This window comes from Micropterus salmoides, unplaced genomic scaffold, assembly GCF_014851395.1.
Source record: "Micropterus salmoides isolate LMB-PRFRI ecotype aquatic unplaced genomic scaffold, ASM1485139v1 Ms_hic_scaffold_14, whole genome shotgun sequence".
Taxonomy (NCBI): domain Eukaryota; kingdom Metazoa; phylum Chordata; class Actinopteri; order Centrarchiformes; family Centrarchidae; genus Micropterus; species Micropterus salmoides.
Genome location: NW_024040485.1, coordinates 32,887,682 through 32,908,611, shown reverse-complemented (window position 1 = coordinate 32,908,611; position 20,930 = coordinate 32,887,682). Strand labels below are relative to the sequence as shown.

General features: G+C 41.6%; 1 pseudogene; it reads right to left on the bottom strand.

Moving 5' to 3' along the window:
• Positions 1-581, bottom strand: part of LOC119901622 — a 16,408-nt pseudogene extending 15,827 nt beyond the window's left edge.
• Positions 582-20,930: the final 20,349 nt, after the last annotated feature.

Genomic DNA, 20,930 nt, shown 5'->3' with positions numbered 1-20,930 from the left:
TGTGTTTCCAAAACGTCTTTGGTGAATCTGGCGGACTCGACTCGCAACCATCGGAATGCACAGATTTGATTGGCTGAGCAGCGTCACATGAGACGATTGGAGCATGTGCGATTGGTCTGTGAGTTTCCTGGTCCGCAAACCAGTACAGTAAATGCTAAAAGCTGGGTTTAACACAGCCCTGCTAAAAAAGGAAAATCTCAACCCTTCTGTTCTCTCAGGCCATCTCTAAACTGTATTCTTATCTAAAGTCCTGGACAAAGTAGTTTTTACCCAGCTGCAAACATTTCATTGATAATAATGTTTATGAAAAGTTCCAGTCCGGCTTCAAACCCTGTCACAGCACTGAAACAGCACTTTTAAGAGTTTTAATGACTTGATTTTAACTGACTCAGGAGTCTCTGCCGTCCTAGTGCTCTTAGACCTCATGGCTGCCTTTGACACTGTTGACCACTCAATCCTCTTGTCACGGGTGGAAAATTGTGTGGGAATCAAAGGTACTGCACTTAGGTGGTTTCAATCCCATCTAACTGATCGGAGCTTCTCTGTCCACCTCGGTGATTATTCCTCTGAGACGGCCCCATTTACTTGCGGTGTCCCTCAAGGTTCTGTCTTAGGCCCCATCTTATTTTCTTTGTATTTGCTGCCCTGGCCTCCATTTTTGAGAGGTATGAGGTCTCTTTCCACTGTTTTGCAGACGATATTCAAATTTATTTGCCCCTGAATGTAAAAGCAAAGGGCTCACTGCAGCCCCTGCTTGACTGTATGAAGGACATCTAAACGTGGATGAACCTAAATTTCCTCAACCTAACGGAGACAAGACAGAGATCATAGTGTTTGGACACCCTGAACTGCTTGATGTAGATTCTCTCGGCCCTTTAACTTCAAACAGCTGCTCAACTGTGAGGAGTCTTGGTGTTGTATTGGATAGTGCATTTAAATTTGATAAACATATCCGCCACTGTTAGATCCTACTTTTTCCAGTTGAGAACTATAGCTAAGGCAAAGGCCTATCTCTCCTAAAGATGTGGAGAGGGTGATTAATGCCTTCATAACTTCCCGCCTTGACTATTGTAACTCCTTATATGTGGGCTTAGACAAGTCATCTACTCAGCGCCTGCAGTTAGTCCAAAATGCTGCTGCCCGCCTCCTGACAGGAAAGAATAAGAGGGACCACATCACACCTGTGTCGCGCTTCCTCCACTGGCTTCCTGTTCATTACAGGATTGATTTTAAAATCTTACTTTTAACTTTTAAATGCCTTAATGGATTGGCTCCATTGTACTTAACGGAGCTTCTTCACGTTCATACTGCAGCTAGAGTGCTGAGATTCACCTATTTCCTCCTCCTGGATGTACCCAGTAGCAGACTTAAACCAGAGGTGAGACTTAAAACGCCCCCCCAGATGCTTAAGACCACCACTGGTGCTACCATCCAAAGAGGAAGACTGGAGAACTTTCTGTCATCACATCTAACAACTATGGGGACACTAGGTTCTGAAATGTGAGCATTTTGCCAAATGCAAGTATCAGATCGCGACTCTGTATGAGCAGAAACTTAATATTGATTGAGTCTGACTGGAATAGGAGGCAAAAGAACCTGATCAGGACATCCCTAATGAAATGTCCTCCATGTTCCCAGAATAGAGAGCAGGTCTTCAGGTAGGCTTCCTTCTAGTGGGACCTGCCTCGGTCTCACAGTGGTGTGAAGAACTGAAAGTGGACATTCAGGAAACATTTCTCTGAGGCAGAGCTGCTCTGGATGCACAAATAATCTCACTGGCTGAACTGAACTTTGGTAGACAGCCAATCTCTAAAAAGGGGATTCTCTGGCCCCGCCCACTGAAGTCCAACTCAACCAATGAGATTCTTTGCGTCTCCAGAGCAGAAATGTTTGAGGAACTAAAAGCACAATCAGCTTGATGTTGAGGAGAAGGGCTGTGCAGCAGAGAGACTGTTTAGTTTCTTCATTCTACTGCAGTGGAAGAACATTGCTCATCTGCTGTCTGTCTGGCTTTAACAACTCCAAAGACATGTTGCTTTACCTCTTTTTACTTTGCTCTCACTTCATAGGTGAGTGTTGGAACACAGATGAAAGGCTCATTAACCTGCTGGATTAACCAGATATTTGGTCTACATTTCAGAACTAGAGGTTTCTCTGTGGAAGGGAACAACTTCCATGATAGAAACAGACATGTGGTTATTGAATGAATCCAGAAAGTCAAGAACCTCCATTGAGTCTCTTGATGTTAGAATCTCTTGCAGACTAACTGTCATGAATGACTCATTTTGCAGCCCTGGGTTCCATGAACAGCATAACGCCAGAAAGTCCTGAAGAACATGTTGCAGAGGGAGGAAACATCAACCTGACCTGTAAATATGAGGGTGTTATCAACAATATCCAGTGGTACCGACAATACCAGAGATCCAGACCAGAGTTCCTGCTCTCCATCACAGAGAGTGGATTGATTTATCCAACTGGTTCAGTTTTCTCAGCTCACATTAATAAAGAAGAGAAACGTGTGAATCTGGAGATCATCTCAGCTAAAGTGACAGACTCTGCTGTGTACTACTGTGCTCTGCAGCCCACAGTGACAGGAAACACCAAAACTCTGTACAAAAACCTTTGGAGCAAAGACAACAGAATACTCCACAACATCCACTAGAGGGAGTCACACTGTTAAACTTCAGTGTGATGATGAAGTCTGGATTTGTTGAAGTGGTGATAGAAGCAACTTTAAATGAAGCACTACAGATAAAACACAATAAACAAAAACAGACAGAACAGAATTTGAATCATGTATATCCATAATACTTCCAAAGTATCTCCAATTCCACTCTAGCAGACTGTTTTCACAGACAATTGAAACACACCCCTGAAGGGCCTTTTTGGTTGGTGATTGTAACCATTGCAAGCTGAAGCTGTGCTGCCTGGTTTGAAGCAATATCTAGACTGTAATACTAAACCCACATTTGCACCTCTCACCATAATGTTGTCCATTTAATTCCCACCTACAAGTCCCTGCTCAAAAGCAGGAGAGCACAAGTAAAAGTGTACATGTTTGGAACAATGATGGCATTGAGACCTTAAAAGGCTGCTTTTCCTGTAACAGCTGGGACCTCTTCCATAGCCTGGGCTTAGAGGAGGCAACAGGCACCATCTGCAGTTTTGTAGAGATGATGTGTTAACCAAGGTTATTATAGTTTTGGATTTTTCATTAGTTTTTATTTTTATTTCGTTTTGACTTTTTGGTTTGCTAGTTTAGTTTTTATTAGTCTTAGTTTAGTTTTAGTCTTTGTCGCTGCACGATGCAGCTCAGTTCAATTTAGTTTTTTCACAAAACATTAAAATACAAGGACAATCAGAACTATTTGTGAAAAGGGACACCCTTTTTCAAGCTAGCTATCTATCTATATACTGGGGATGGTGATGGCGCATAGATAAGATGCTTGCCTTTGGTGTGGGAGACCTGGGTTCGATTCCCACTGTGAGACATCCACCATTGTGTACCTGAGCAAGACACTTAACCCCTCGCTGCTTCAGACCTGTGACCTCTGACATGTAAAGCAATTTAAGTCGCTTTGGATAAAAGCGTCCGCTAAATGTATTGTCTAAATAAATACTACAAATAAATGAAGCACATGCAATCTACAGTATAATTTTTAACCTACATACAGAAAACCCTCAGATACTCAGTGGTCCCAAGAAATTCATTACCTCTATCATTCTTGGTTAAATGGGTGAAATACAATAAATGGAGGAGAAATACAATTGATGGACAGCTAAGAAATTGGAAGATAGCGGAGGCCCCCCTTGGAGCCACGAACAACAGGTCTCTAGCAGCCTGAAGGCAAGTCTGACTGGAAAGCAGTTTGTTAATCAAAAAAAGGTATTAAAACAATGTGAAGCACAAAGAGACAGGCTGGCTGAGATATCAATGACCCCGTGAAACACACACTAGCTGACATGCAGTAAATATAATGACCAGCAGACAGTTGACCCAGCAGCAAGGGGAGCTCGCACTCAATGTACAAGGGGCAAGTTCGTCTTACATGCAGGATGAGCTCCAAGCCAGACCACCAGAACAGAACAAGGAAATAAAACCACCAAGCAGTGTTAATTTCATTGACAAAGACTATGACGAAAAATATTCGTCAACTAACCTTTTTCACAAACGAAAACTAAATAAAAACTAAATAAAAAAGTCAGATATGATGACTGACGAAATATAACTGACACTTTAGTCAACGAATAAAAATTAGACAAAAATATTAGGGAGGGACGAATGGAGAAGAGATTCAATCATCACTACTCTTTTTGTTGGACAAGTTTGGAAGAAATCCAATCAGAGCGAATCTCATGGCCGCCTGTAAACCGTGTGGAGCAAAAATCTCTGGGAAAAACACCACCAACTTGAAGCGACATTTACAGACGACTCATCCGGAAATACATGCGAAAGTAAGCATACATGCTAAGCTTGTTTTATCAGATAAACCACCGTGTTTCCGCTAAACTTGGAATAAAATAGAAGCTAAAGGAAACCAGCTTGAGCTATATTGATTAGACGATTGTCTCGCTGAATTAATATGAGCATAAATATTAAATGTCCTCAAATTGAATCAAATGTGTAAAATGTGTATTATAGTAACGTTAGATGTTGTGGCGTTATATGACTGGACGAAGGGTGTGTGAGTGAGAGACAGAGAGAGAGGGAGAGATCTGAGGAGATTGGGCAAAAAAAAACACAACTTGATTTCCCCTTTATTCACCCTCACAGATACAGAAGACATCTGATGACAAAGATGACCGTAGGCCAAGTGGAAATAAAGCTAGTGCTGCTAGTGCAACCCAGCAGCAGGCCATCTCTACAGCTGTCCTAAGTTCTTCAAAGTACAAAACTGAATGGAAGGAACAACAGACCAAGGAGCAGGCCATAGCTAGATGGATTGGACGCACAGGTTTACCACTCACAACAATTGAAGACGAGGACTTTGTGCTAATGATGGAGATAGTAGATAGGAGACTAACAGTTCCAAAGAAAACTAAAATGAGCATTTGATTGAAACACAGTATGAACATGAAAGACAAAAATTCAAAGAGAGACTGGCTGCTGCCCGGAGAGTTTCCATTGGCCTTGACTTGTGGACAAAAAAAGGACTGACAGCCTCCTTCCTTGCTATAAGCGCACGCTACTTTTGTGTTGAACAAAGTAAACCTGTACACATATTGTTGGCCCTTGAACAAGTAGCTCACCCACACACTGCACAGTCTATTAAGGCATGTGTGGACAAATGTATGCAAGAGTGGGGCATACCAAAGGAGAAGATCCTGACGGTAAGAACGGACAATGGGAGTAACATGGTGGCAGCCTTTAAAAACACCACAGCAGAAGAAACCAGCTCTGAGGATGACTCCCCTGGGTCCACGATGGAAAGTGACTCTGAAATTGATGACCAGCGGTGAGCCATGTTTAGTTTATTCTTTTACATCACAGTCAATTATCACATGAATGGTTTTCCCCCTGCCACACACTACATATATACAGTATGTACAGACACACACCAGCCAATTTATTAGGTTTAGACTTCTATGTCTTTTCTTCTTGTTATTAGGTACCATCATGTCGACATGGTGGTGATGTGGTGAAGCTCTTTCGCAAGTCCTCAGTTGCAACACAGAGGTTATCGGACCACTGTGGTGTTATTGTTGTAAATGACTGCCCCACACGCTGGTCAAGCACATTCAACATGGTCGCACGACTCCTCACAGTCAAAGATGCAGTCTGTCAAATCACAAATGACATGGGATGGGACAGTTTGCTTACTAGTGAGTGGCAAAAGCTTTCATCATTGCATGACTTACTGCTGCCTTTTGCGGAACACACTAAAACCCTCCAGAGTGACACTGCATCTATGTCCTTAGTGGTTCCTGCCCTCTTTGATCTGCTGAGCCGCCTAACTGACTTTGCAGAGAACACTCGGTACAGAGACCTCGCCACTCTTGCAGAGAAAATGAGATCAAATCTGAACCAGCGTTTTGCTTGCCTCTTGGATTCAACCGATGAAAAGTTGAAATCCTTGTTAATGTTGATGTGGCTGATGGAAATATCCAGGAACTGCTGAAACAGGCAGAAGACTATGTGGTCAAATGCACTTTCCCACACACAAGACAGGAGGACCAGTCTGAAGATGATGCAGAAGAAGAGGTTATTGAGGAACCAGAAGCAGCGCCATCCTCACAGCAGCCGGTGTTTAGGTTCCTCTCAAAATGCCGCACCACAAGGCCTAAACAGAAAACCTCCACAACCAGCATCAGGCGGCAGATCATCAAGTACAAGGAAGAACTTTACATCCCATCACTGCGGACACAGGAACAGACTTGTGGCTGGATAAGAGTGACAGTTTTTATCACAGTTTAAAACCTTTCGCGTTAGACTTGTTGGCTATGCCAGCTTCTCAAGCTTTGCAGAGAGGGTATTCAGCATCACAGGTGACCTCACAAGAGGACGGCGCAACAGAGGAAGGGTTACACTGGAGCGAAGTGCTTTCCTTAAAATGAACAGAAACAAATAGAACTGTTGTATTCACTGCTATTTACAGCATTTCCTGAAGTAGGATATGCACAGCTTGAAAGTTAGTTGTTTTGTTTTTTGTTTAATATGAGAGCAGAGAGATTTTTTCGTTCCATGCAATAATGGCATTACAGCTTAGCATGTAATTCACTGATACTTGATACTTCTTTTAATTATTAACAGAAGATTATTTCATTTTGTGTGCAATGACATTACAACCAATACATATTATCTTTTACATGTTTTGTTTTCAAATCTCTTTGATTTTGCACACAATGCACAGAGTAATAGAGGATGAAGAAGAAGATGATGCTTACAGAGTTTTTTAGTTTAATGTGATATTTACCTGTATGAGGGAAGAGTTTTTGAACATTAGGGAGTGCGTGCAATGGCATTACAGCCAATACATCTTTTATTCTACATTAGAGAATTGCACTAATCTGTTCAGTTCAAAGCCTAGCAGTTATTTAACGTCTCTTGAGGTACGTGAAGATTAACAGTAGTGAAGTTTCTGTATTTAGATTGTGCAATGGCATTACAACCAATAGTTTTATTATTGTTTTTGAGAATTGCACTTTATTTTCTAAATGTTTTTGATTTTGCACAGACAGTAGAAGACAGTAAGTTAAGGTTATCTATTTCAATAATATTATACTTCATCTTGAAAGAATGTCATATGCATTGCATATCATTCAGGGAGGGATCTTTTTCAGGGAGCATGTTTATTTTTCAGGGAGAGCAGGCCTTATGCTTATTTTACGTGAGATTATCTTTTGTGAAAAAAACACGGTCAGTGTTTTTGACATCAAAATTTAATCTGTGTCTGTATTGCAGATTCAAACCTTAATACCATTTCATAACAGACTGATGGATACTTCCAATGACAGGAAGTCCACTCCACTGTAGATTTAGTCGACTAAAATCTGCTAATATTTGGTCTACTAAAACTCGACTAAGACTAAAAGACTTAAGACTAGACTAAGGCTAAAACTCTTATGATATTTAGTTGACTAAAACTAGACTAAGACTAAAAGATTTCAGATAGACTAAAATGTGACTAAAACTAAATGGTGTGTTATTCAAAAGACTAAGACTAAATCAGAATTTGATGTCAAAATTAACACTGCCACCAAGACAGTGACTCTCTACCTGCAACCTGAACTAAACTAAACACAGCTCTGTGCAGTTGTTGCATTCATATTATTTTGTTCACATGTATGTATCAAAGATAATAGAAAACATGTTCAAATAGCACCAACTACGCAACCGATCCCTACCTGGGTCTCCCCGACTAAGTTAGCCTCCTCCTAACGTTACATGGGTGAGCTGTCTGACTACTGTTCAGAGATACAAAGATTTGTGAAAACATTTAAAAGACTGGGGTGTTTGAGCCCAGGGGGTGTTGGCGACCGCAGGCCTGTGGTCGTCCACGATGGAACCATCTCACAGGTCTCCTCATGTAAATATCTTCTGTTTTATTGACAACTCATTAGCCTGGAACATCCATGTGGACAGTCTCTGTAGCAGATTACAACGACGACTGCACTTCCTGTGTCAACTTGGACTTCATGGTGTTGATCAAGATGTTTGTTCAGATACGGCATCATATTCAAATACAATAATCATGGCAGCTGGTTCATTACATGTGAAGAGCACTTGTTCCGGACCTTCCTACAACTGAGTGAGTCTAGAACTGAGATCCTTTTATTGGCCCCTCAAATCCTGTCAACCACTTGAAATCAAACTTTGCTAAGATGCTCACTGATGTTCAGCATAAATACTCTGGATACAAGATTCTGTAGTGAGGTTTTGTTCAGTTATCAGCCGACTTCAATTGAGTCCTTTTTGTGTTTGCAAATCCTGAAAAGATGATCCATCCTTTGAACTATGCTTATAAAAGATTATACAACCTGCTGCTACCAGTCTGTTAACAGGAGGAAGTGAAACTGAGAGAAGTGAAAATCCAGAGCTGCGAGGAGACGGAAAGATTGAGGGAGGAGCTAAGCTGTTAGTGAACTATAGAAGAGAGAGGAACTTCCATATTCAGCAGAGTTCAATACACAAAGCAGAAACATTCCCTTTATTCAACATGCTGTCATTGGACTATTATGTACTTTCTCTACTGTTACTATCCATTCTAACAGGTATGTGAGATCCTGCTGAGAAAGTTTCATTACTAACTTTTCTGGATGGGATTCATTTGTTGAGTCTTTTACAACATGAAATAACAGAGTTATCTCTTCCTTCAGGTGTCAGCTGTGAAGAACTCACTGCAGTCAGGAATGAAGAGTTCACTTTAGAAGGCAGCTCTGTTACTCTGTCCTACACATACTCTAAAAAAGCAACTGGTCAAGATCGATTCTTCTGGTATCGACAATATCCAGGAAAACCACCAAAGTTCCTTATTTCACACTCAGGAACAGGACTACCAATATCAGATTCCGTCCCTAGACTATCTTTTAAAGTGAGTGATGATAAAACCCAAATGGATCTGCAGATCTCCTCTGCTGCAGTGACAGACTCTGCTGTGTACTACTGTGCTGTGAGGCCCACAGTGACAGGAAACACCAAAACTCTGTACAAAAACCTTTGGAGCAAAGACAACAGAATACTCCACAACGTCCACTAGAGGGAGTCACACACTGTTAAACTTTCAGAGAGAATCACAGAAACAAATCCTTCAACTTCTAAAAGCTGAGAGACAAACACCAAGGACGTCCTCTCTCTCCACTGCTGTTTTATTCCTAAAATATAAACTGGTTTATACAACCTGACATTTTGGCTCTGAGGACAAACAAGAAATGACTAATTAATCACTTTTATTCACATATTCCTCCGTATATTTTCTGTGTTGCTGAATGATGTTCAAAATGTAACAGAACAGTTTTTAACTAATCTCTCATCAGTTACCAACATCTGTCACAAACAGTCCGAGCATGGAGACAGGAACAGAAGAGATGAACCAATCCAGAGCCACATCACTGAGGCCAGCAGAGTTCTTCAGACGGATAATTTAGACCGGAGGTCACTAATAGGTGGACCGCGGTCTGGATCAGGACATACGGCCCATCTGTTATTGAGAATTACTACCTTGTGACGGAGTGCGAGTCGAACTCGCGAGTGAGATGCACAGAGGAAGAGAGGAGACGAAAGAGAAACGAGACTTCACACGGCCTTTAACCAAGAATGTACAGATTCTCACATGTACATTCTTCCTGCGGGCAGTTCAAAACCAGAATATCTCATGTATTTCCAATCCAGGCCAGAGCTCACGTTTCTCACAGAACAAGAGAAAGTAGGGAAGAGGTAGCTTTATAAGAGGGAATATCAAAGAGGTGGTATTCTGATCATTTTCAGGTTCATAATCTTATATAGAGGTTGTACCAGAACAGGTTTACATGGTTCTATTTTCATCACGCTGCACACTGCTGCAGCTCCTCTTTCCACCCTGTGTTGAACGCTTCATTTTAGTTATGGAGTGATGCCATAGACTGTAAAACAGAAGTGGACGTAGTCATGGTGACGTCACCCGTTAGTTTGTGGACTGGTGTTTTGGAGCCTCGAGTTTGGCTGATAGGGCGCCGCCATGTGGAGTTTTTGCAACCACCGCCGCCGGACGTGACCATACTTGGACGAGACGGTGGAGCTAACGGCCGTGTGTGGAGCTAGCTAGCTTAGCTAGGTGCATCTGTCATTGACGTTAACGGTCATTTTAACAGGCTGATAAGTTTGTCTAGCGAACAACAGGCTTAAAACTAAATGTTCTCACCAGAGAAAGTGAACAGCCGACTCCTAATAAGCTTTTTCAACGGCGCTGGTGAAATTTACACAGAGGCGAGGGTTCGAGTCTCTCTAGCCTGATTGACAGGTCGCCATGGTAACGACTTGTCAATCATGGATAATCCCACCTGAAGCATACTCTGCTTTATGGTCTATTTTAAAATAAATGGGACCATAATTTACTAAATGAATCATTTTATATTGAAGAAGACATGAAACTAGCGACTGAGACCATAAACCCATCAGGAAAGTGTTTATTGAGGTAATTATTCAGCTAAGAAGAAGGGTCACTTTGCCATTATTTCAAATGGAACCGGACTTCTGTTTGCAACCAGAAGAGTCGCCCCCTGCTGGCCGTTCAATAGAACGCAGTTTTAAGGGACTTCCGGGTTTGCATCAGATCGCTGACCAGAAGCTTCCTGCTTGAGTGATACATCTTGCCTCTACATGATCTTAGTTGGGAGTTGCACATGCGCAATTCCTAGCCAATCAGAAGAAGAGGAGGGCGGGTCAGTAAGAAGCCGGTAAAAATGGCTTTGATTCAGCTGTATATGTTCCCCTTACCAGCTTGGCAACATGGACTGGAGCATGAGTTTCAGTGTAATATTTACACAAACGTTTTTTAAATGCAGCTTTTACTTTACTTAAATTTAGAATTTACTATTAGAGTAGTTATTATTTATTAACTGACTGAAAACTGACTGAAAACTATCATCTTGTTGATAGTGCTGCAGGCTCGCTGCGAATGACACTCGACTCTGTAGCCCCTCTAAAAAAGAAAATACTAAAACTTGATCCGGATGTTTTAGCCAACTATAGACCTATATCTAACCTTCCATTTCTCTCTAAGGTTCTGGAGAAAGCAGTTGCTAAACAGCTGTGTGACTTTCTACAGAGCAATAGTTTATTTGAGGATTTTCAGTCAGGATTTAGAGCTCATCATAGCACAGAGACAGCACTGGTGAAAATTACTAATGACCTCCTTATTGCATCAGACAAAGGACTTGTCTCTGTACTGGTTTTATTAGATCTTAGTGCTGCATTTGATACCATTGACCATCAGATCCTATTGCAGAGACTGGAATATTTCATTGGCATTAAAGGAACCGCTCTAAGCTGGTTTAAGTCCTATTTATCAGATCGATTTCAGTTTGTACATGTTAACAATGAGTCCTCCATGCACGCCAAAGTTACTCATGGAGTTCCTCAAGGATCTGTCCTTGGACCAATCCTCTTCACTTTATATATGCTTCCTTTAGGCAATATTATCAGGAAACATTCCATAAGCTTTCATTGTTATGCAGATGATACTCAGTTATATCTATCGATCAAGCCAGATGAAACTCATCAGTTAGCTAAACTTCAAATGTGCCTTCAGGATGTTAAAACCTGGATGACCTGTAATTTTCTCATGTTAAACTCAGATAAAACTGAAGTTATTGCTCTGGGGCCTAAGCACCTCCGTGACGCATTATCTAAAGATATAGTTTCCCTGGATGGCATCGCCTTGGCCTCCAGCACCACTGTGAGGAATCTTGGAGTTATCTTTGATCAGGACATGTCGTTTAAGTCTCACATTAAGCAAATTTCAAGGACCGCCTTTTTTCACCTACGTAATATTGCGAAAATCAGGAACATCCTGTCTAAAAATGATGCAGAAAAACTAGTCCATGCATTTGTTACTTCTAGGCTGGATTACTGCAATTCCTTATTATCAGGCTGCTCGAAAAAGTCCATTAAGACTCTTCAGCTGATCCAGAATGCTGCAGCACGTGTTCTGACAGGAACCAGGAAAAGAGATCACATTTCTCCTGTTTTAGCTTCTTTGCATTGGCTTCCAGTAAAATCCAGAATAGAATTTAAAATCATTCTTCTTACCTACAAAGCTCTTAATGGTCAGGCACCATCTTATCTTAAAGAGCTCATAGTACCTTACTACCCCACCAGAGCACTGCGCTCCCAGAATGCAGGGTTACTTGTGGTTCCTAGAGTCTCCAAAAGTAGACTAGGAGCCAGAGCGTTCAGCTATCAAGCTCCTCTCCTGTGGAACCAGGTTCCAGTTTGGGTTCAGGAGGCAGACACCATCTCCACATTTAAGAGTAGGCTTAAGACTTTCCTCTTTGATAAAGCTTATAGTTAGGGCTGGCTCAGGTAGTCCTGAACCATCCCTTAGTTATGCTGCTATAGGCCTAGACTGCCGGGGGATTTCCCATGATGCACTGAGCTCCTCTCTCCTCTACTTTCTCTCCCTCTGTATGCAACTCATCCCATTATTGCATGTTACTAACACAACTTCTCCCCTTTCTGGTAGTCTTGTGCTTTCTTGTCCCTCTCCTCTCTCCTCCTATCACTTCCTGCAGGTTTTCTGGCTCTGGAGCTGTGGAGTCTGGAGCTGTGGCTGCGGGTCACCTGCTGCCCCCGTGTTCCTGCTCGACACACTCTACTGCAACGACTATTGTTGCTAGTCTTATTGTTATTATTGTTATTATAATCATTAACATTACGATGGTTACTATTAACACTATTATAAATATCTGTACCAATTTTCATTTAGTCTATAGCAACATTACCTTCACTGTCTGTACATCACTGTCATTTCTAAAGCTTCCATCAGCCTGAATGGAAACAGAGAGGAGGAGCTCCACAACTGAATATGAAAGGCTTCATGTTGGAAGTGAAGAGCTGCTGTGTTCTCTCTATTGTTCATTCAGTACAAGTGGAAATGATGCAGCTCTGCTTAGTTTGGATGATCATCTTCATGTTTCACACTGGTAAGAAATCAAAAGATGTAGCAGGAGATGTAGACATGAAAATAAATTTTGAATCTATCAACATTTTCTGCTAAAATAGACAAATGTCAGAGTGAAATCTCTCTTTGTCTTTTTCAGGATCCTCTGAGGATTTAGTGAAACCATTTAAAGATGTAATGCTGGCTTTGGAAGGAGACTCTGTGACTCTCTCCTGCAACTATTCAGGATCTTTCGACTACTTCTTCTGGTATCAACAGAAGTCCAGTTCATCTCCACAGTTTTTCCTCGCAGATTATTCAAAGAAAGCAGGGTTTTCTTTTAAACATGACAAAACAGCAAAGGAGTTTCATCTGCAGATCTCCTCTGCTGCAGTGACAGACTCTGCTGTGTACTACTGTGCTATGAAGCCCACAGTGACAGGAAACACCAAAACTCTGTACAAAAACCTTTGGAGCAAAGACAACAGAATACTCCACAACGTCCACTAGAGGGAGTCACACACTGTTAAACTTCTTTTTCTGATCCAGGCTGGATTCATTGCACTGCTAATAAAAAAATGAGTTACTGAAGATCTTAACATGATTTCTTTGTCTTCTGAAGAATAAAGACATCATCAACCATCAAACTTTCCTCTAAACACTAAATACGCTGCATTTACAGAACGCTCTTTATACCAAGGCCTTTCATAGTGATTCTGTCCATCAGACAAACAGACACACTCTCTCTCACTGATGGTGGTGGAGCTGCAGCAGGTTCAGAGTCTTGTTCAAGGACACTTCAGCACGTGGACAGGAGGAGCTGGGGACTGAACCACCAACCCTTTGACTTCCTCCACTTCCTGAGCCACGGCTGCCCCGAACTCACTGCCCACCTCCAGATCTCAGCATCCAGATGTGGGTTTTGTTAGTCTGAAGGAATATTCCAGTGAAAATGTCTCGTTTCACTATCAAATCCTCTCCACCTGTAAGCTTGAAAGGTGACTCAACAGTCTGCAGCATCACTTTGTTAATTGCTGCTGTAAATCCACAACTTCAGAGATGTGGGGAGGTGATAACGCAGCAAAGAAGTAGAGTCTTTAACTATGTTGAGTTTGGAAAACGCTGAACAAACAGATCATCAGCTGACAACTGGATTATGCTGCTGGACTAGTCTGAAGTTTCAGTGGCATCTTTTCTTCTTCTGTGGTCTGATTCTGATTGGCCACTAGATGACACTGTAGCTGCTGTTAATCCAAGCTGAGCCACATTATCAAGTAGGCGGTGCACTACTTCTGCACTGTGTTCAACCATTCTGTCAATAATAACTGCTGCTGTGAAGAGAACAATTCTCAGACTGAATGTTGAACATCAGCTAGTTTCTCCTGTTGATTTAAACCTTGTTGTAGAGATGGAACATTGGCTGGGGATTATTCTTGCTGCTCTTTTCTTTGGTAAGATAGAAAGCACAACATCTTTTTATTCTTTTCTAAAGATTTATGGAAACAGCTGAGCTGTTTGTGTCCACAGAGTAACACTGTACAGCTGCCATTTTCCACTGTCTTCTCCTCTCAGCCTCATGAACAATGTTAGTCTAATGGCTTCATTTGCTCTACTTTTTCCAGGACTAATAGCTGGAGACACAATCTCTCCTGTACGAGAGGAAGTCAGTGGAAGAGAAGGACAATCTGTCACACTCACATGCAACTATCAGACAACAGCAAGTAGTGTACTCCTTTACTGGTACAAACATCATTCTGACCTTCAGGCACCTCAGTTTATACTCAGGAAAGGAGCAAAAGGGTACACAGGTGAACATATTCCTGATAAACGATATGGATCTGAAACATCAGAAACATCAACTAAACTGACCATCAGAGATCTAACCCTGGCAGACACAGCTCTCTACTACTGTGCTCTAGAAACACAGTGATACAAAGTGTAGAAGAGGCTGTACAAAAACCTGAACCCAGATATCTGACTACTCTTCAAAGAGGAGGGAAGTGGTATTCAAACCACAGCTTCATATCAGATGGATTCTGCTAATTCCTGTTTTATCAGAGTCACTGTGGTTCCAGCTGCTAATGAAACACTGGGGAAGGATTCACAGGAGCATTATGGGTAGTGGGTGGAGATGGGGAAGTGGGGGTATGTAAGTTTAAAAAGTTTCTATTTATTTTTATACTCATTTTATATAGTGACTGCAATGACTGTATTTGAAGCATTATTGTGTTTTTTTATGTACCGTCATAAAAACTGACAAATAGGGGGGTGATGGTGCAGTGGATAAGACTCATGCCTGTGGTGTGAAAGACCTGGGTTCAACTCCCCACTGTGACCCATCCACCACTTAACCCCTCGTTGCTCCAGAAGCGTGCGACCTCTGTCATATATAACAAGTTTAAGTCGCTTTGGATAAAAGCGTCAGCTAAATGAATAAATGTAAATAAAGGAATTAAATTCATTTTCTAAATCACCCATCAGCCTGAATGGAAACAGAGCTCAGCAAGAGGTTAAAGTTCAAGTGTGATGATAAAGTCTTGATCTACTCTACTCTTAGAGAGGATTGTGAGGTCAAGGTTTAGAAATGAAACCATTAAAAATGTTTATATTCTAGGAAGCCTTTCATTGGGAGGGGGTGTCTCTGAATGACCTCCCTGAGGTCAAACATGATATTTATATAGACAAGGGAATATAAGGAGATAATATCCCTGTGTCACAGGAAGTTCAAGCAAGGAAAGAGAACACAAGGGAGTGGACCAGACCCAGACCCAGAGGCACGGCAGGTTCAGTTTTATGGTTTAATAATAACACCCTGTACGAGTACCCTGACTTACAGCATGCTGAGGCAGGCCAAGGGCCAAACAGGCAGACAGTCCAAAAAGCAAACACATCCAAAGGACTTAGGCAATAAACAAACTCCTAAAAGATCCGATACATCAGGCCAAAAATCCAAAACCCAAGAAAACACTGGGAAAGGACTAGAAGGCTGGACTTGTAGACAGAGACTAAGCGGCAAAGACAAGAGAAGCTGACAGACTAAAAGATGTTTGGGATTTCCCCTTTCTGGTTATACATCCCTTCCTCTGCTGAATAAGTTATGTCCCTGGTGGGGACAGAATTTATCCCCCCCTCAGAGTGATCAATGCTACTTCACTAGTGATGCTACTGATCACAAAACTCACATCAGTCCGAGGTTTTGTTTGGGTTAAATTAATTTTAAAATGCTCTACTTTTGCTCTGGTCCAGCTGCCGCTCTCTGTCTGTGGGTAATTACCACTCTGGAGTCTTGATCAATGTCCCGCCCACGGCTCTATCTGATTGGTTACAAGTCACGAATAATGGCCTATCAACAGTCAGGAGACATGTGCTCCGGGGAGCAGCGGAGCTGTGTGCTGGAGGAAAGGCAGCCGATGATGACGCTCTTGAAAGTGAAGGCTTTTAAATCGGGGGGCGGGAGTTTTCTCATGAAGAAAATAAAACATCCCCCCTCTGTTTTTTACACAAATCACACCCTGTACATAACTATGTTTTCAGTGGTGTAGAAAGACCTTACATAATGAACCGTAATGTTTTTATTGCCTCAGAATGAGACACTTGTATCTACATACACCGCGGCTCCACCATGATTCTACAGTAGCCCAAACGGACAAACTGCTCTACAGAGCCCGTTTAGTCACTACATTGAAAACGTACGAAGAAAAAAAAGAAGAGTATAGTAACAGTAACAGTAGTCGTCTGGTTTGTTAGAAGTCAGAAGAGAAGAGAAATTTGGACAAATGGAGGACCACACGTTTTATTTAACACATGAGACGACAGAGACAAAGAGTCGACCACCTTCTCCTATAGACTTCCAAAGGGAGGGGTGAGCAGCCAGTGTGCCATTGGTTAATATCAGGTTGCAATTCACAGCCCTTACCACTAGAAGCCACTATAACCTACAGAGCTGCGAGGAGACGGAGAGATTGAGGGAGGAGCTAAGCTGTTAGTGAACTATAGAAGAGAGAGGAACTTCCATATTCAGCAGAGTTCAATACACAAAGCAGAAACATTCCCTTTATTCAACATGCTGTCATTGGACTATTATGTACTTTCTCTACTGTTACTATCCATTCTAACAGGTATGTGAGATCCTGCTGAGAAAGTTTCATTACTAACTTTTCTGGATGGGATTCATTTGTTGAGTCTTTTACAACATGAAATAACAGAGTTATCTCTTCCTTCAGGTGTCAGCTGTGAAGAACTCACTGCAGTCAGGAATGAAGAGTTCACTTTAGAAGGCAGCTCTGTTACTCTGTCCTACACATACTCTAAAAAAGCAACTGGTCAAGATCGATTCTTCTGGTATCGACAATATCCAGGAAAACCACCAGAGTTCCTCATCTTTCACTTGGGAACACAAAATGCAACAAACTCTAGATGGTCTGCTAAAGTGAGTGATGATAAAACCCATCTGGATCTGCAGATCTCCTCTGCTGCAGTGACAGACTCTGCTGTGTACTACTGTGCTGTGAGGCCCACAGTGACAGGAAACACCAAAACTCTGTACAAAAACCTGACAGCTCCTCTGAAGATTTACTCACTGCAGCTCCTCCTTTTACTGAACAGCAGCGCCACCAAGTGGACACTGACAACACAATCTAATGACAAGTTACAACATTACTCCTGTTTTTAATAAAACACAGTTAATCCAGATCATGGTGTTTAATGGAGGCTATTTCTGTACAGTAAGGCACTCCACAAGGAAGTCTTCTTCTACACAGAATGCTTTGGTATCACTGATGATGAGACAAACTAAAATGATTACAGACCCATGTTGATGAAATAACTATTCCAGGGTGAAAAGTGGTTAAAGAGACTTTGTTGTAACAGAAAGTTCACATGTTAAAGCTCCTCATTATGAGCTGCTCTGGATAAGAGCATCAGCTAAACAGCTGAGATGTAAATGAGATGTAAATGTTGAGAGTTCCTCAACAGATGATGAAGTCTTGAATCAGTTTACTCCATCACCAGGATTGTGATGTAAAACTTTAGAAATGAAGCCACTAAAAATATATTTACCCTAAATGAATAAACGTGTTTAAATGTTATAGGTTTAAAATATTTCGATAAGGCCTAAAATAGCTAGCATGTAGTAGTTGTTCAATTCTTTATTTAATCACAACATCAGTTTCCATTCACTACCAAAGACCAGGCCAGTAAAGATATGGATTTTGAATATGGGATCAGAGTGATGAATGAGGTAATGGAAAGGTGAGAGATGGAGAGTTGAGGGGAGGGATCATGGTGATGGATGGAAGGAAGAGAACGATGGATCGGTGGCAGGTAGGCAGGAGGGATCCAGGGGAGTTGAGACTGAGGGAGGAACAGTCTCTTCATGTGCTCTGTATCACATAGAACCCCAAGAAGAAACTTCAAATGGAAAGATGTTTCAGACAGAGGCGGAGCCAGACGCTGTAAACATTCGGGGCTTAGCACAAACCTAGGGGGGTCCGGGGCCATTCACCCCCGGGGAGATTTTTTCTCATTAAGCCGGCTACGTGCACTATTTTTCATGCTGTTTGAGATGATAGAATGCCTAACAACCTAGACACTATCTGGGAAAAAGATGAACGTTGCTTTGGAAAATAATCGTCCTGTAGAGCTCCAATCTATTTTTGATTTAATTGTTCTCCAGCTGGAGTTAATCCAAAACACAACTAATGTTGAAGATCACTCATTTTCTCTCCTGGCAACTAAAAAGAGACAAAACTTATCTGATGTTTCTGTTTTTAACTTACATAACCAAGGTACAGTAGAAATATGGTGTTTCTGATCATCACTGGAGGAGGGAATCTCTCAGCACCTCATGATTCTATTTGATTATAAAACATTTATAAAATCTTTGAATAATCTTTGAATAATTGTGTATGTGATTAGTGGATAATTACTAAACATTTCATTTACACATTAAAATCCAAAACGTCTCATTAGCTTAGTTTACATCCCTAATTTACTTTAATTTCAGCTCCTTCATGGTCACCACCGTCCTTCTCTCAGCCCTAAACTTAATATGCAATAAATATTAAATGCATATCTTATTCTCTTTACTTCTGGCATCTGTGCTCCCTTCACTCCTTTCTTCTAAACACATTTTCATCTCTTGTCCCTCTTCCATTTCACCTGCTTTCACTGTTTATTTCTTCTGGAGTCCCTGGATCACCAGTTTGTAGTTAATCCAGCTGCTGTGACGCCCGTCCTTCCTCTTCCCCAGCTGACTCATCTGGGGGACAAAATAACAGTCTCAGACTCAAACACAGTCAGATCAGCTGACAGTAGCTAGCGAGTGGTGATGAGTGGATGAAGCATTATGAAGCTTTGGGGCTTTAAGCTAAGCAAACACAGCTGCATCTGGTGACGTGTAAAACTTTTAGACTGAGGCCGAGACGCCACCACAACTGGCTGAAACTAATAACTTTAGTCTCATGTGTGCAATAAAAGTCAAAAAGGGTTAGGGTTAACCTGACGGTTGATATTTATGAGATTCAGACATGTGATTTGATTGGACAGTGATATTCATTAAACTAGCCTATTATTACTTTTGTCACACCAGTACAGGAACATCTCAAATCTAAAAAAACTGAATATGGTGGAAAAGTTCATTGTGAGCACCAGAACCAGACAGAGATTAAAGGCTTAAGAAACTTTTGCAGGTGTTTTGAGTTAATTAGCTGATAAGAGCTCTTCTCAGGTCGACATTTCTCTATAATAAATCATTTATTCTGAAATTCTAATACATTTTGTTTTACTAGAGTTTTGATTCTATGAGCTGTGAGCCCTAATCATCAAGATTAAAATGAAAAAAAGGCTTGAAATATTTATAAAATGAGATTTTTGAATTAAATTATGGAAGAAAATTATTTTACAGCAGATGCACCTGTAGGCTACTTGGTATATTTGTCACCAGGAGGAAATGTCCTCATACTTTCTCATACTCTCTCATGTCTTTCTAATCTTTATCTCCATATTTCTCAATTGTTCTCTCTTCTTATCCCACTAATGTGCTGAGATCAGCTGGAAAACGCCCTGAGATGATCATGTGATACAAGATCAGGCACAATGTGTTGAAGCGCTTCACAGGAGGGAAACGAGCCTCAGAATCAGCCGAACATCTCTAATAGTGAGATAATATCACCTAATAACATCTAACTAGCCAGAAATACAGTGACTGAACTCGAGTGTTACAGCTGCAGACTCACAAACCTGAAACACTTGTTCACTGTCTGACGCTGCTTCTCTATGTGAACGGCCGGTCAGGTTTACCTCTGCGCATAACAAACTTTGTCCATAACACTAGCTGGTTAGCTAGCACGCTCGCTCACTGAGGGGGCGCCAGTAAAACAGCACAGACAACAGCGTCCTATCACGATGCCAAAGAAGAAGAGTTCTATTTTTCTTCTTCTTTAGTGTTTAAACCCAATTAGCCCCACCCCCTCCGCTCCGCCCGTGGTTTCTGATGTTGTTGTTTAGTTGCGGAGGTTGATGGGGTACGCAGGAAAAGACCCCTCTGTGAACTGAGGGTCTTAGGGGGCAAACGTGACTGGCTGGTCTTGGGTTGTGAGTTTTCAGGGCTTAGGTGCAGGGTTAGTGGAAAGAGGTGAACAGATTGAGGATAGCTGGACTGTTGGTCTTGTTGCGTTTGGAGTAGTATATGAGAGTGTTTGCAGAATGGATGAAATGTCAGACATGGTTGTGTTTTGAGATGGATAGTAGTTGAGGGTAGAAGCAGTGAATTCCAGGCAGAAGCCAAACGAATCCAGTGGGAACATGGATTTGAAAACTGTGCTGTGTACGGACACAGCCTGTTCAGACAGTTCT